The sequence below is a fragment of the Tiliqua scincoides genome, chromosome 2, assembly GCF_035046505.1.
Source record: "Tiliqua scincoides isolate rTilSci1 chromosome 2, rTilSci1.hap2, whole genome shotgun sequence".
NCBI classification, from domain to species: domain Eukaryota; kingdom Metazoa; phylum Chordata; class Lepidosauria; order Squamata; family Scincidae; genus Tiliqua; species Tiliqua scincoides.
Window position 1 is genome coordinate 156,586,289 of NC_089822.1, and position 6,000 is coordinate 156,592,288.

Below are 6,000 nucleotides of genomic sequence, written 5' to 3' on the forward strand. Positions count from 1 at the left end.
CCTTATACTTGGGGCCTGGTAAGTGCATTATCTGCAAGAACAGAAGGGGCTAAATAGAATGATGGGGCTCATGCAATCTCTTCCCCTATGCCTACACATGAATAGCCACATTTTTGGTGCCAACAGCAGAAGGTTATATGGCACAGTAGATCTTCTGCAATCTAGTCATAGTGTTGTACTCTTCCAGGTTTATTATTCAGCCTTGGCATTTGAAGATACATGTTACTGTGATGGGCCTATCATAGAATCTGTGAGGTTATTCACATGTGCACATTTGTTTTCAGGCTGTGAGCCTTGGAGTCAGAGACCTGGTTTTGTCTGAATGTTGTTTTAAAGGATTCCAAGTAAACTGGTTGATATTTCCCAAGATCAAATGACACAGACATCAGATGACCTTCCATGTCTTGTCCCTTAACTAGCCTTGACAGGGCCTGTTGTGAAAAAAACACCCAAGGATAAACTCTGTGTAGCCTCACCCCAGGCGTGCTTTCACAGGAGTAAGCAATTCATGTCAAAGGGCACCTTTAAAATGCCAACATCTCAGAGGCATGTCCCAAGATAGGATTGTAGAAGACACTCATTTTCTCAACCCATTAATCTTAGTAACTCGGTTTATCCCATAAAAGTAATAGATATAAGCAGGAGACTGCTTCAACCATCACTACCAGTTTCTGTCCTCTATGCTGGCTCTGTATTTATATACATTGCATTGTCATTTTCTGGAACATCCACCATTTTCTACAGTAATGTCAGAGTAACACTACATGGAGGTCAGTAAAGTCTATTTTCATTTTCTAAGAAACCAAATAGCTCTCAAGATTTGGGGAACTATTGTGAAATCTTCATTTCCTCCTATGTGCCAGTAACATACCATAAGTTTACTCTAAGCCTGTAAAACAGCTGCTTTTCTTTGTCCTTTCAGATGATCAGTGTTTCACAAAATGAGTTGAGTATATGCAAGCAGGCAGGCTAGTTAACATTATGGGATAACCTCCTATAGCAGTGGTTCTCAGACCTTTAGCACTGGGACCCACTTTTTAGAAGGAGAGTCTGTCAGGACCCACTGGAAGCGACATCATCAAGCAAGAAAATTTTTAACAATCCTAGGCTGCAATCCTACCCACACTTACCCAGGAGTAAGTCCTATTTATTATCATTGTTAAAAGCATACACACAGTAGCTTGTTCCAAGTAGCAGATCTGTAACATTTCCCCAGATGCAGTCACATACAATAGTAGCATCAAATATTAAAAATAAAATATTGAAATGAATGGGGACCCACCTGAAATTGGTTCGCGACCCACCTAATGCATCCCAACCTACAGTTTGAGAAACACTGTCCTATGAACATTTGAATGGCTAGTTCAGCCACAAGTTGCTTTCTTCAGCTGGTGAAATTTTTACACACACACACACACACGGGGTCAAGTCCAAGACTACCACTTCTAGATCTAATAGAAAATATTAGAATATGAGGAGAGTGAGAAAGAGGACACTCCTAAGTAGAATCATTTTACCTTCCTTAGAAACTCACTACAGTACATTCTTCACCTCAAATGCAAATCAATCAAATCTTCTAGATCAACTTATGAGCTCAAAATTTGTAAACAAACAAATTCGCAGAGCATGTTATACCAAGTGTCCTGTTGCAATTTTGTGAAATACAATCAGAGCAATCACTGAAACACTTTGAGAACCCCTAAGAATTCCCTTAGGAATAAGACACCATGAATTTGTGAAATTGTTATACTAGAAGTAACACTACATAACTGACAAATCATTAAAAGCTAGAAATGCTTAATGACACAACTGTGAGAAGTAGCCATTTATATCAACATTCCCTGCAGCTGAAAAACAGATTATATCTCACAACATCTTGAGGTTGTAGAGCCTTCTGGAATGGAGATCTTTTGGTGACAATAGTACTTCTTCCTTAGGCACAGAATGAAGACACACTTTCAAGAGCTGCCTGGCCCACTGCTTGAGAAGATGATGGGGCATTATATCATATAATCTCAAGAATCAACATCTTTTTAAACACACAACTCGCACTCTTAGAAAGCAGCACTGCATCTCACTAATGGCAGTCAGTCTACATTTACTGTAGTTACCACATGGGGGGGGAGAAATCAATGAAATTTATTTTATTGGAAAATTGGAACTAATCTTCTGAACTGTATGGTTTTTTTCCCCTTCAAGCTCAGGCATTTCACAATTCAACTACCTAAACATCCCCAGTGAAATATCTACCCACTTACATTTGCTCTAGATGCATTTTTTGAATGGCGTATATATATACCATGCCTGGAGCTTCCAAAAATGCTAGTTCCAGCATAAGACAACAACCTTATGCCCAGGGAGTAAACTCAGCAACCCTTATTTCCAAGGGACCTGGCACAGAATCGAATTGCAGTCATAACAGTTTAGACTAAACTCAAAAGCTTGTATTCAGCGTTTCTCTCTTTCACTACTGACTTTTTAAGTTGAAGATTTTGTTTAACGTGGCTTCTGTATAAGATGCATGTTATAATATCTCAGGGTGACCAGATGTCCTCTTTTCCCAGAACATGTCCTCTTTTTTAGCCACATGTCCTGGAAAAGAACTTAAATGTCCTCTTTTTCTCTCTGAGCAGGCAGCATAGCCTTCTGGTAATTAGTAAATTACATGTAATATAGCTTAGCAGATCCAGGTGGGAAGACCATGGTTGTGTCTAAGGATTAAAATCCATGTTGTTTTAATCCTTTGACACAATGATGGTCTTCACACCCGATATGCTAAATTGTTGGATTATTGCTGGCCATGAAAACCTATGGACATACATATATGTAATGCAGTTTTAAATTTGATAATAAGCAATACAGTGTTTAACTTAATCACATGAAATCAATACACAAGTGTTTTTACCTTTTAGTTTGTCATGTCCTACATTTTGGGGTACCTTGTCCTCTTTTGCAGTTGTGACATCTGGTTACCCTGATTTCACTTAGGACACAAGCCACCATGAACACTCGCCCCCAATGCCCCTGCCATCAGCACTCACCTACCTTTCTACCCACTCATCAAAAAAAAACCCACAACAAGGGACTTGGAGCTCTTCCTAAGTTACTGATTAATGGGCCAACCAAAGGATCCTTTCCTTGTGGGCTCTGCTTTCAGGAACTAACAAAGAGCCCAATCCTATGCATGTCTATTCAGAAGTAAGTTCCATTCTAGACAATGGGGCTTACTCCCAGAAAAGTGTGGACAGGATGGCAGCCCCAGAGCCCAGTCCTATGCCTGTCTCCTCAGAAGTAAGCCCCATTAGAGTCAATGGGGCTCACTCCCAGGAAAGTGCAGACGGGATTGCAGCCCCAGAGCCCAACCCTATGGGTCTACTCAGAAGCAAGCCCCATCAGAGTCAATGGGGCTTCCTCCCAGGAGAGTGTGGCTGGGATTGCAGCCCCAGAGCGCCCTCCTATGCATGTCTGCTCAGAAGTCAGTCCCATTAGAGTCAGTGGGGCTTCCTCCCAGAAAAGTGTGGACAGGGCTGCAGGCAAAGTCCCTTGCAAAGCAGGCGGAGCCCCACAGTGCAGGCGCAGGCGCGCGCCAAGAGACGCCCTCCGAAGGCAGCTGGCGCCCGCGCGCTCTCCCTGGGCAGAACTGGGGACGGCCGGGCCCCTTGACAGGCGAGCCGGGGCCGCCCGCCAGGTCAGCCGAAGGGAGGCGAGCTCGCCCTGCCTGCCCCCCCGAGCGCGAGCTGTACCTCACTGCAAGCCCGCTGGGGTTCCGCTCTAAGCGGCCCCCGCTTCTCCTCCTCCGCAGGAGCGCCGCAGCCCAGCTTCCGCCACGGCCCTCCCAGCCGCTCTCGCGATACTCCGGGGAACGGGAAGTTCCGCGCCAGAAAAGCGCACGCGCCACTTCGCAAGCAGGGGAGGGTGCGAGCATCCCTCGACGCGGTGAGGGCTGGCTGCTAACGCCATAGCGGCAGTGCGCATGCGCCGCTTCCGGGTGCTGCAAGTAGGCAAGTTTGTAGCGCGGTTTGAAGGCTGCAGTGCCTTTCCACTCTTATCTGGGAGTAAGCTCCATTGGCTTCAGTGGGACTGATTTCTGAGTAGACATGCATTGGTTTGGGCTCTAAGGCTGCAAGCCTGTCCACACTTTCCTGGGAGTGAGCCCCATTGACTACACTGGGACTTACATCTGAGTAGTCATGCATTGGCTTGGGTTGCCAGCCTCTTCAGTCTATTACTTAACTCTAGGTGGGCAAAGTTTCAACTTTTAACAATTGTATAAAAGAGGAAATTTCAGCAGGTGCAGCTTCTCATCTCACAGTTGCTGAAATTCCCTCCTCTACACAATTGTTAAAGGTCCAGGAGCCCTAAGGTTGAAAAGTTGGCCACCCCTCCTCTAGGCAATTTTTTTTTTTGCATGTGCAGGTTTCTACCATTGCCAAGACAGCTTCTTAGTGATTAAATAAATAAATTCAGACTAGACTTCAGCAACAGGGTTATATTATTGAGCTCTATAGCTATCAAATAGATCAGGGGTGCCCAGATCCCAGCCTGGGGGCCATTTGTGGCCCTTGGGGACCCCCCTAATCCGGCCCTCGGGGAGCCTCCCGGTCTCCAATGAGCCCTTGCTGGCCCAACCACTCAAGTGTTTTCAGCTGAATATTTCAGCTGAGACTTTTCAAAAATCAGGTCCTGTAGCTGCTCAGTACCCTGCAAAGAGCTCAGCTCCTGCAATTTGCAAGTATGTGTAAATATAGGGTGATAAATGTTTGAGGGTCTTTTTCTGGTTATTATTACTTATAAATAAATAAATATTTCTTTCTAGATCTCCATTGTTTAAAAAGTTTGGTAAAGCTAGGTAGGTCCCAATAGAGTGTAATTTTAAAAAGTGGGTCCCAGTGCTAAAAAGTTTGGGAACTAGATTAATTCCCAGTTAAGGAATGAGAAAACTCCATGTAAGAAAATTGCTAGCTAAGACTGTCCATGAAAGTGGTCCTAGTTCAGCTGGGGAACGGGCTACAACACTCTCTCTTTGCCTTTGGTAGCTGCATTATGGAACTGTTCCATGATCACATAAAATACTATGGTGAAGAGGTGTTTCTTTGAAAAGGGAAAGGCATCCCTTCAGACAAAATGACAGGGAGCAATCCTAGCTGCAAATGCTTAATTAACATAATTACCTTTCAGTTTCAAGAATTAGTTGATTTCTCACAACAGTTGCTCTATATTCCGCAAAGCTTCCCCCAAAGTCTTTGAGAACAGTGTAGCACTGTATTCCAAGCTCTTTTGGAAGTGTTCAGACCCAAACTACAAAGTTCTTGGATCATATCCATCTGCTAAGTCATTGTTCAATTAGAAAATGTGTTCTGAAAGGAGATGACAATCAGAACAGTTCTATAGCTGCAGCAAGCTAAACAGGCCATTAAAGATGGAAACTTGCCCATTCCATATTGCTCTGTATATGAGTATATGCAATCACATTATGAACAATGGTTCTAATATCACATTTCCAACACAATCTCAAAATGGCTAAGATCTATCTCACTTCATTGGGATTTGCTTCCACTTCACTGCTCAAGAAATGGGCACAGCCATGCAGTCCAGTAAGTACTGCTTGTATCTTTTGCAGCCAATAGCTGCTTGGTTGAGACAGTGGAAAAGATCTTGCAGAAATCTTTCTCATTTAGATCTATTTGTAGTAGATGATGAAGAACCAAAGGCACCATCAGTGGAATCAGACCAATTTAGGTATAAGTACTCCAGTTTCACTGTATTATCAATTTTCAATTGACCAAAAAACTCCAGCCTGGCCTGCTCTTATGTGTTTACAAGCAGGTCATCATGCAGAAATCTGTAGATTAAGCTTTTGACAGCATGGAAATAAATATTATCTTTTGCCAGTGTTTGCATATGCAGGGTTGCTAAAGGCAAACAAGAATGGCAATGTTCCTAATCTTATCTACAGGCGATCAGGCACTTTTTTTTTCTATATTTACTTTTTTAACTCAG

At 43.4% G+C, this 6,000-nt stretch overlaps 1 protein-coding gene across 1 annotated transcript in view; it reads right to left on the reverse strand.

The window, feature by feature from the left end:
* The window catches only part of GRB2 (growth factor receptor bound protein 2), a 60,044-nt gene extending 56,239 nt beyond the window's left edge, over window positions 1-3,805 (reverse strand). Inside the window, exon 1 of the mRNA XM_066617054.1 lies at window positions 3,744-3,805. The gene's annotated coding sequence lies outside the window, so the exon portion shown is untranslated. The remainder of the gene's footprint in view (window positions 1-3,743) is intronic.
* Window positions 3,806-6,000: the final 2,195 nt, after the last annotated feature.